Genomic DNA, 11,877 nt, shown 5'->3' on the forward strand with positions numbered 1-11,877 from the left:
GGGGGTGTGGCTGTGATTTTCACATTATTGGAAATATCTAAAACAATGTACTAGCTTCTTAAAGAAGGCTCAGAGTATATGAAAAGGTGCTCAACATTGTTAAACATCAGGGCAACACAAATCAAAACCACAATGAGATATCACCTCACATCTGTTAGGATGGCAATTATCAAAATCAAAAGATAACAAGTGTTGGCTAGAATGTGGAGAAATTGGAACCCTTCTACACTGTTGGTGGAAACATAAGATGATGCAGCCACTATGGAAAAAAATTAAAAATAACTACCATATGATCCAGGAATCCCATTTCTGGATATGTTTCCAAAAGAATTGAAATCAGAATCTCAAAGGGATATCTGCACCGCCCTGTTCATTATAGCATTATTCACAATAGCCACAATGTGGACACCATCCAAATGTCCGTCGAACTCATAGAGGCAGTGAGTAAAATGGTGGTTGCTAGGGGCTGGAGCAAGGAGAAATGGGGAGTTGTTTTTCAAGGGGCATAAAGTTTCAGTTAGAAAAATTAACAAGTTTTAGGGATCTGTTGTATCACATAGTGTCTATAGTTAACAGTACTCTGTTGTGCACTTAAAAAATTTGTTAAAAGTGTAGACCTCATAGTAAGTGTTCTTACCGCATGCACATGCAAACACACACAAACAAAAGGGCATGAGGAAAATTTGGGAGGTGATGGATATATTTCTTCCCTTGATTGAGGTGATGATTTCACAAGTGTATTCATATGCCCAAACTCATCGAATTGTATACATTAGATACGTGCAGTTTTCTGTATATCAGTTATACTTTGATAAAAATGTTTAAAAGAAAAGTTCAGGAGATACGAAGCTAAATGGGCTGATATTTCCAGTGACCAAGTAAAGCCAAACATGAGTGTTTTAAAATAATTCTATTCCAGTCCTCAGCTATCTCCAGCTGGCCTGGACAGTAACCAAGGGCATGAATAAATTGATCTCTGTCTTTGGCACATCACTCTAGAATCCAAAGTCAGTTCTGTTTTCGCACTTATCTTGGGCCAGTCTCACTGACATTTCTTTCTCTACCCCTTTCCTTCACTGAGCTTCCACTCACACAGAAGAGTCTGGTGCACCCCTTCTCTTTCCAGTTTCTCACTTTTGTCCTCTCAGAGTACATCTTGTGCTCTGAATCGTTTCCCAACCTCTCCCAAAAAGCAAAATTAAGTTGTCTTTTGTTTTATCCTGTAAGTGGTCTATTTAGTACAATGCCAGGTAATCTTATAAACACACCCCATAAGCAATGAAATTGATGCATGACATCAGTTTACAGTGTTTATTCCCTGTTTTAACGTTACATTTGTGCTATTTAGTCATTTACTAGATTGTTAGTTCCTTTAGGGCAAAATTATGTCTTATTCATCTTTCTGTCATGAAAATTAAGCAATTAGTTGCCTGTCAAATGTAAATTCTAATCTGAACTAGACATTTGAGCTTCACTGGGACTTGTGCTATCCTAAACCAAACTTTGGTATTAAAATAACAATTAAAAAGAAATTTACAAAATGAAAGAATTATCAATAGTCACAAACTTCACCCCTTCCCTGACTTCTTAGAGAAAAAAATATTTGTTGCTTCGGGTCCAAAATTTTACTTTGTTGATTGGGTTGACCAGACTGAGTACAGCCATAACCGAAAAGATCTGAAATGGGATAGATTGATTTTCCCTGGCAAGATCTGAGAGTCGGTAGACAGGTAAAAGTTAATTACAGGAGCTGGAGTAGGCGTTTACTAGACAAAAATCAGCAAATTCTGAGTTTTAGAGAGATTTTATGTGCAGTTTAGAAGATTCAAAAAGAAAAAAGCCAGACTAGAATCCTTATCTGACATTTGTGAGATTTAAGTCAAAAGTCACATTGCTTTTCAAGGCTTCTTTTCTTTTCTATTTGTGTTCAAATAAAATTTTATTTATAGAAACAAGAGGTGGGGTAGATTTGATCCAAAGACAATAGTTTGCCAACCCACCATCTAGAGGGAACCAAACACTCATCACAAAGTAGATTAGGTGATCTATCAGCTTACTTCTAACTCACAAATTTTATGAATCTGCACTTTTCTGGTTAAAGACTCAGCCAAAAGACATTCTGGGGCAACATGGACACGGACTTTGAGGGCATTTTGCTCAGTGAGATAAGTCATGCACAGAAAGACTAACACTATATAATATCACTAATATGTGAATCTAAAATAGTTGAACTCAACAATAGATAGTAGAATGGTGGTTATCAGGAGCTGGAGGGATGGGACGAATTGAGGAGATGTTGTTAGAGGATACAAACTTGCAACTAGAAGATAAATAAGTTCTTGGGGTTTATTTTCAGTATTGATGTTTCTTTTGCATGTTGTTGTATGCAGGAAACAGACTTACAAACACATACATTTTATGTGGTAATTCAATCTCTGTGGCAAGGACACTGGTGACAGTAGGAGGTGATCATTTTGTGGCCCTCGAATCATACCACATAGGTGACCATGTAAACCTGGTTCAACTTACCTTAAAGGCCTTCTGATATATTTTACACATTTATTAAGAAATAATTTAGTTCAGAGATATTCATTTCATGAATAAAATATTTGTAAACTTTATATTTACTGTACAGGTATTTTATATAAAGGCTATATTTTGCTAAATAGCATACTTTATATGCTATATTATTTTTCTTTTTACAAAATCAATATATGTATACTATAATTTTTAAAAAACAATGTAAAGAATGTGATGTCATAGAAAGATACTTAGTCTTTGTCCCTGGTTCCTGGCATAGATCTCCTAAAAGCTTTGGAATTTCCTGAGTGATGAGGGTAATAGGATCATCTTTTGTTCTAAGGAGGCACTCTTGATTAGCCCCTAGATAGCTTCAGGGTGGTGGCTGGTCTCCAGAAAGACCCAGTTTTAATTAGACGCTTAGAACTTTTAGCCTCACTCCCCAACCTCCAGGAAGCAGAGAGAAGCTGGAGATTGAGTTACTCATCAATGGCCAACGATTTAATCAATCAGGCTTCTGTAATGAAAAGCTAATAAAAACATGTAATGATGGGATTCAGTGAGTTTTTGAGTTGTCAAACACATCCACGTGTCAGGATGGTAATGCACCCCAACTCTGTAGAAATAGAAGCTCCTGTGATTGGGACCCTTCAAGACTTAGCCCTATATACTTCTTCATTTGGTTGCTCATTTGTATCTTTTATAATAAACCAGTAAACATAAACAAAGTACCTTCCTGAGTGAGTTCTGTGAGTTATTTTAGCAAATCATCACGCCTGAGGAGATAGTTGTGGGAACTTACAAATTAAAGCTGGTCTGTCAGAAGTATGGTGGCCTAGGACTCGTGATTGGCATCTGAGATGGAGGCAGTCTTGTGGCACTGAGTCATTAAACTTGAGAAGTCTGACACTAACTTTGGGTAGTTAGTATCAGAACTGAATTGAATTGTAGGACACTCAAGTAGTGTCAGGATTGGTATTGGTGTCAGGAGGGAAAAACAACTCTGAGAGTCAGAAAATAGGAAAATTAAAATACTCACAACCTCTCTCACACCCTAGATATGCAATTAAGATACATAGATAGATATATAGATACACACAGATATTTACTTTTTCATCAAACACACACATTCACATATTCACACAAGCAGGCAAACAGTTTTATAATACATTAAAATCATAGTGTTACTGAAAGCTCGGTCTCTGAACTTGGTGCCAATCCAAATAAGGAGAACAGAGTTTTGGGTGACAAGGAAAAAAACAGTTTTATTATTTTCTTCACCAGGTAAAGGGAATACCAGCTGGCTAATGCATTAGGAATTGCTGGCTTCCAGTTAAGAAGTGGGTAAAGTGTTTTAAAGCTTTGCTGCTTGTAGGGAGGGGGAGCTTGTGACCTTGCTGCTCAGCACTTTCCTAGCAGACTGCATTTGGTCTTGTGAGGCTGCTTGCAAAGATGGGGATAGAGAGATAAGGGAAGCTGCAGATGGGTGTCCTTGGTTGTCTGCCTCTGTGGTGGATAGTGGATTCTGGTGCCAGGAAGCTGAGGAGTTGGAGCCTGGGAAGTTCCAGTTTCTTGATATTCTCTGGACATCAGTTTCCCTGTAATAAACTTCAAGGACCTGTGATTAGCCAAAACTTTAGTGTGAGCCCAGTGTGAGGCCACCTGGTCTTTAACAATTTGTAACTTCCTTTTGGTTGTAAAGCTGAGGGAGTCAAAGGTTTGAGAGACAGATGTTTACATATGAATGTAAATAATGCAGGGAATGGGGGTGAGTGCTTTTGGTTTTAATCCCCTATGTGCTAGGTTCAATGCAGGGGAACTGATATCAGGGTGGTACTAATTAAAAGCCTATAACAACAGTATACAGATCTTTTCATTATCAACGTATAGTTATTGAAAATATTTTCTTTAATAGAATAGGATGCCATTTTATTGATATACATAATTAATTTAGCTAATGTCAATCATTACACTTCAAGATATCATGAGCAGTCATTTTAGTATCTTGTGAATGTAACAGCTTAGGACAAACTATATTAAGAAAACATAATCTCACCACAGGCGTATGTAGCAAAAAGTAGCAAGTTGTAACTGTATATAACTCTTTTTATTTTCTTTCCAACTAAAATGAGACTTGAGATGATGATTTCTGTGAAATATAACTAATAATACTAAAAACATTTCTTATCTAAATCCTGAAGTTACTGTGTTCCAAACTAACTTTTAGAGATTCCTTTATTAAATCAAGCTTCATTGTAACAAAATTTTTAATTTATTTGAAATGGAACACATAGAAGGATTTTGGATGACTAAATCTTTGGATAAGCTGAGATATTCTCTTAAAAGAGACAAAAGAAGTATAAATTAAATTCCTCATATAAACTAAAATCAATAGGATTCTGTCAGGCTGAATTAAGTAATATTGTATTATTAACTTCAAACATTATCTAGTGTGGTTAAATGATTTTATTTATTTTTTTATCAGAGGTTTTTTTCCCTTATACATAAGAGTCTAGAGTCATATAACTTTTTGGCATTAGAGGGACCTTAGATATTAATCAAATAATACATAGTTTGGAATGTAAACTCCTTCGGGATGAATACTGAATTTTCTTCATCTCTATATCAATACATTGACTTACCCAAGTGTACTTAATTTTTTAATTTAATTGAATTGAGAATGAGGAAACTGTGTCCCAAGAAGTTAAGTGATTGTTCAATGACTAATAGAAACTTAGATGTAGCTAGACTTTATAATTTTTTTTTAACTCTTAGACAATTAGTAGTACTTATGCCAGACTTTCTCTCTACACATAAATTTCTTTAATAATGGAAATGTATTAAATATGGCAGCTCTGACATAATGGAATTACATAGTACTATGGATTAACTTATATCTGGGGTTCCATACTGAAATGCAGGTTGGAACAGGTAAGGTAAGTGAGAGAACATGGCCAGTGTTGAGTGCCTAAGTATGCATTGAGTAAATGGATGGGATTGTGATAAGCTGAATAACTCAGGTCCTGTCTAAATAAGGCTTCTACTTCTCAGCTTCAGGAAATATTAGAGGTTTATTACTTCTGGAGGTGGAGAAGAAATTGTCTCTTGCTCAATACTCAAAACAGACACGAGGCAGAGTTTGATTGCCATTGAAGGAAAGGTTCAGGGATGCAGACAGACAAAACCCAAATTCCAAGGCTCATGAACACAGAACTTTTCTAAGACTGAGGCTGAACCAAAAGAGTAGAAAAGATCTCCTCTGTACACAGATGTTTATAGCAGCTTTATTTATAATTGCCAAAACTTGGAAGCAACCAAGACATCCTTCAGTAGGTGAATGGATAAATAAACTGTGGTACATCCAGACAATGGACTATTATTCAGTGCTAAAAATACATGAGCTATCAAATCACGAAAAGACATGCAGGAACTTTAAATGAATATTACTAAGTGAACAATGTCAATCTGAAAAGCCTATATACTATATGATTCCAATTACATGACATTCTAGAAAAGAGAAAACTAGGGAGACAGTGGAAAGATCCTGGGGTTGAGACAAGGATGGGGGTCAGGAGGGACGAATAGGCAAAGCACGAGCATTTCTAGGGCAATGAAAATACTCTGTATGATATCACAATGATAGACACACATAGTCATAAATTTGTCCAAATCCATGTCATGTACAACACCAAGGGTGAACAGTAATGTAACTATTGACTTTGAGTATGATGTATCAGTGTAAGTTCATCAGTTGTAACAAATTTAACACTCTGATAAGGGATGTTGATAATGGAGGAAACTATGCATGTGTCGGGGCAGGGGGCGTATGAGAAATTGCTGTACCTTCCCCTCAATTTTGCTACAAACCTATAAATGCTCTAAAAATAATAAAGGTTAAAAAACTCAAAAAAAAAGAATTATTAAGAGAAGTTCTTCAGACAGAAATGTTATCAAGGAAGCTAAATAAATGTAGGCAAAGAAATTAACAGAGCTAGAAAAGGCAAAATACAAAAGTAATTATAATCAATAAATTATTTTAATTATAATATAAATAATTGGTAGACTACACAAATATTATAAATATATATTATGGATTTATACATACATAAAAATAAAACACTTGGCAACAACAGTACCAAAAATGGTGGCTCTAAGATTCTTACTCTATGTGGAAATGGTATGATATTATTTAAAATTACACTGTGATAACCACAGAACAGTGCTTCTCAGCTTGGTATGATTATTCCTCCAATCCCCTCTCCACAGGCACACAGGACATTTGGCAATGTCTGGACATTTGTGGTCATCACAATTGAGGTGTGCTACTGAGTCTAGTGGGTAGAGTCCGGGGATGTGTTATACATCTTACAAAGCAGAGGACAGGTCCCTACAACAAAGTGAGAATTGTCTGACTCAAAAATGTTGAGGGCTGAGGGTGAAAAACTCTGTTCAAGAATTATTACCAAAAAAATTTTTAATTGCCATATCTAATAAACCAATAGTGGAGATAAAATGAAATATGAAAAATTATACCCAGTTAATCCAAAAAAGTCAGGAAAAGAGAACAGATAGGACAAATAGAAAACAACAGGCAAAATGGTAGTTTTAAGTCCAACTGGAATTGCATTAAACTATATTAAGATGTAACTTAATTTACATTAAAAGTGAATGTTCTATACACCCTCAATTAAAAGGCAAAGATTTTCAGATGGATAAAAGAGCAAAATTTAAATATATGCTATATGAAGCAATATAAATGTCAATACACAAATTAATTAAAAATAAAATAATGGGAAAATATGTTCCATGCAAGCATTAATAAAAAACAAAGTGGTATGGTCATAAAAATAATAGACAAAGTAGACTTACAACAAGGAATATTACCAGGTAGAAAGAGGGGCATTACATGACAATACAGAGTTTAATTCCTAAAGAAGACACATGATCCCAAATGTGTATCCACCTAAAAAGAGAGTTTAAAAATATGGGAAGCCAAAATGATAGGACAAAATGAGAACTAAACAAATCAACAATTATAGTTGACCAAATCAATACCTCAGTCTTAGTAACCAATAAAGTGTATGAAAAATCTGTAAAAATATAGACAAGCTAAGTAATACTATCAACTAATATGATCTAATTGATATTTATAGAAAATTTTCCATCAAGAACTGAGTGCACATTCCTTTCAAATGCACGTGGAACATTCATCATGATAAGCAGAATTCGAGGTCTTAAAAAAAAACAAATTCAAAATGATATAAATAATACAACTAACCAATGGGACTAAAATAAAAATAAATAACTAAAAAACACTTCTAAATAATGCATGGATCAAAGAAGATCCTAGTAGAAGAAATCACTAGGGAAATTAGAAAATAATTCAAAAGACAGTGAAAACACAACAGATCAATATTTTACGGACTCAGCTAAAGTAGTGCTTTGAGAGAAATTTATAGTACTAAATGCTTATATTAGAAAAGAAAAAGGTCTCAAATCAGTAATCTTATATTCTGCACTAGGAAACTAGAAAAAGAAGGGCAAATTAAACCCAAAGCAAGCAGAGGGAATAAAACAGTAAAAATAGGGACAAAAAGCAATGAGATTAAAAATGAGAAACCAAAAGAGAAAAATCAGGAAACAAAAGACTGGTTATTTGTAAAAATGAATAAAATTGATAAGCCTCTGGCTTGATTGATCAGGAAAAAAATGAAAGAATACTAATATTATAAATGTCAGGAAAAAATGGAAGAATGTCACTACAAATTATCTAGACATTTAAAAGGTAACAAGGAAATATTATGAAAAACTTTGTGTCAATAAATGTGATAAGTTACATGAAATACAGAAATTTTTTGAAAGTCACAAATTAGCAAAGATCACATAAGAAGAAATATATAACCTGAATTGCCTTTGTCTACTAAATAAATAAATTGCCCTTATCATTAAAAATCTTTCCTTCCTCTCTCCCCCAAAACAATAACAATAGCTCTATGCCAAATGGCATCACTGGTGAATTCAAACAAACATTTTAGGAAGAAATGATACCAATTCAATGCAGACATCTTTCCACTATACTGTATACTTATTAATTACAAAGGGAAAAATAAAAACTTTCCAGCAGAGTAATCTGACTGACACTGTCTTAACCAAGTGATTGATTAAAGTTAACATTACTGGTAATAGGACAAATCCACGTCGTGTGCATCTTCATGTGATGCACCAAGAGCAAAACATCTCATCTGTGGTACTCCTGCAAAACATACATAATAGAATTGAGTCCCATTCTACAAGACTACTGGATTATCCTGTGCAAAACTGTCAATGTCATAAATGACCACAAAAACCTGAAGAAATCAACACCTCAGTTTAACGTACCTGAAATGAAATTTAATTTTTCTCCCTAAACATGTTCTTCCAACTGATTTTCTTTTATTATAGATAGTGGCAATGCCACATCCACAGTCACAGAGATCAATCAGAGGATGGCATTTTATTGACAACCATATTCATTAGCACTCTAAGTTAATGAATTACTACTTTGCAACGTTTTTCTCTGAAATATCATTCAAATCCACTCTTTTTAAAACAATTTTATTGAGATATAACTCAATTCATGTATCATACAATTCACCTATTGAAAGTGTAAGATTCAATGGGTTTTAGTATTTTTACAGAGTTGTGCAACCATCATCACAATTTTGGAACATTTCATCACTCCACCAGAAAAACAGTGTCCATTAGCAATCATTCCACACTCTCCTCTCAACCCTCCCTTTCTTGGGCAAACACTAATCTACTTCCGTTTCTATAGATTTGTCTCTTCTGTATAGTTACATAAATGAAATCATACAACATGTACTTTTTCTTTTTTTTGACTCTCTTCTTTAGTGTAGCATAATGTTTATACACGTTGTCGCTCATCCCAGCATTTTCTCAGTTTTTCTTTTCAGATAATATTCTCGCTCATACCAGCACTTTCTCATTTTTTCTTTTCAAATAATATTCCCTTCTATAGATATAGCACATTTTGCTTATCCATTCATCAGTTGTTGGACATTTTGGTTATTTATTATAGTTTTTGGCTATTATGAATGATAGTTTTACGAACATTCATGTACAAGTGTTTGTGTGGACGCATGTTTTCATTTCTCTTGGGTATATACTGAGGATTGGAATTTCTGGATCATATGGTAAGTCTATGTTTAATGTTTGCAGAACTACCAAGTGTTTCTCCAAAGTGACTGCACCATTTTACATGCCTGCTAGCAATGTATAAAGATTCCAGTTTCTTCACATCTTCACCAACATTTGTCATTATCTGTCTTTTTGATTATCACTATCCTAGTAGGTGTGAAGTGATATTTCTCCAAAGAAGGTATACAAATAACCAGTGAACACATGAAAAGATACTCAACATCATTAGTCAATGCAGAAATGCAAATCAAAAGCACCATGAAATGTCTATCCAAATAATTTTTCTGATGTTTTAATTGAGTTATTTATATTTTAAAATACAATAATAAAATTATTATTAATAATTAATAATATTAATTAATAATAAAATTATTGCATTTTAAATGTTCTTCGTATATTCTTAATATAAGTCCCTTATCAGATGTATGATTTGCAAATATTTCCTCTCATTTTGTAGGTTATCTTTTTACTTTCTTGATGGTATCATTTACCATCCACTTCTTTTTATTCCTACAGTAACTATTTGAATTCAGGTCCTTATTATCTGGATCATTTCTGAATTGTTGTGTACATTCCAAATGGCCTCTTGTCTTCAGTTTGTATCCTCTTACATCAATCCTTTACATAGCTGTCAGCTGTTCTCCAAAACCAAACATCAGATGGTCATTTCTTCCTCACGAACGATCTGTGGCTTCTCTTTGTGCCTAGGATAAATCTTAATTCTATAAAAATGGCACCAAACACCTTTAAATACTGTCTCCAACCTAGAAGTTTAGCATTATCTCAGATATCAATGCCCTTCTACTCCCGTGAACCTTGAGCTCCCAACCCCCCTGCCCAATTTTTAGGTTGTTTTACAATTACTTCTATACTTCTGTACTTCTGCTCACGTCTGAAACATCTTTCTTTTCTTCCATCTCAACTGCCAAATCTGTACTTGTCCTTTAGGCCATACTTGGAAATCAACTCCTCTGGAAAGCCTTTTTCTAGTCATATGTCCCCAGCATAATCATAGCATTTGTTTCATTGTCTCACGAAAATGGAATGAAAATGCTCTAAGGGTTAAATATTATAGTTAATGATGAATCTGTTCCACTAGTTAAGTTACTTTCTTATGTAGTAAGACCATAAACCATTATATGTATTCCATATCCAAAATGTATTGCATATACCGGGCACATGTTTGTTTAGTGAATAAATATGAAAATTAAAATTTTAAAAGAGATCATTTAGAATTTGTTTGTCACATTATGAAATAATGACATACTTTATGAAGAGATTAACTGCACAGTGGTTTTCATCTGTTTACTTTTTTGTTTTCACGTTGCCATATCGTGGGGAAAATTTCATTATATTTTAGAAAAGAATTTATTTACAGACTAATTCCAGGACACCTGTATCAACGTGATTGGTACATCTATATTACCACTTCTATAATGTTACTTTGTAATCCATATTATCAGTGGATCTGATTCCAGAAATAAGATGCTCTGCTTTATTTCTTTTTTCCTCATCAATTTGCATCAATGGAAAATGCCACATTTTTCATCTTACACTTTTTTAGCCTCAATTTCTTTACCAGTAATATAATGCTATCAGATCAGATGATTTCTACTGTTCCATTTAATTCCTGATATGTGTCATGTGCTGGACATTTGTATAAGATCTCTGGCAGCAGCCACAGATTTTTACTGTTATTTTCCTCATTTACATTTGCCATCAGCATTTAAATTTCAGCTCCTTATTTAATGGAAATATGGTTCAGATGTTTCAGCTCTTTCAAGATGGTGGTGGCTTTTGCTTTTGGAGAACCTAGCAGGATATGCATAAAATTTCCACAATGGTAAAGCTGAGCTAGTGATCCGTTCATAGCCTCTGACTAGTTGCTGATAAGAATTTGTGAATATTTTAAACATATTCCATTCATACTTTTTCTTCCCCTTGAATTCCCAATGTGATCTTTCTTTTTCTGCCTTTACATGGAAAGTGAATGCCGATGAAAAAAATTTATTTGACTCTATAAAATTATTTTTATTTTTTCTTGCTTCATTCATTTTTAACCTATACTTTTTCACATTGTATATGTCAATTTTCTAATATCTCCCATCTACACTAACATAATTAACTCTAGTTGATTTGTTAGGATGCAATATTTCCTTT

This window comes from Equus quagga, chromosome 4, assembly GCF_021613505.1.
Source record: "Equus quagga isolate Etosha38 chromosome 4, UCLA_HA_Equagga_1.0, whole genome shotgun sequence".
NCBI lineage: Eukaryota > Metazoa > Chordata > Mammalia > Perissodactyla > Equidae > Equus > Equus quagga.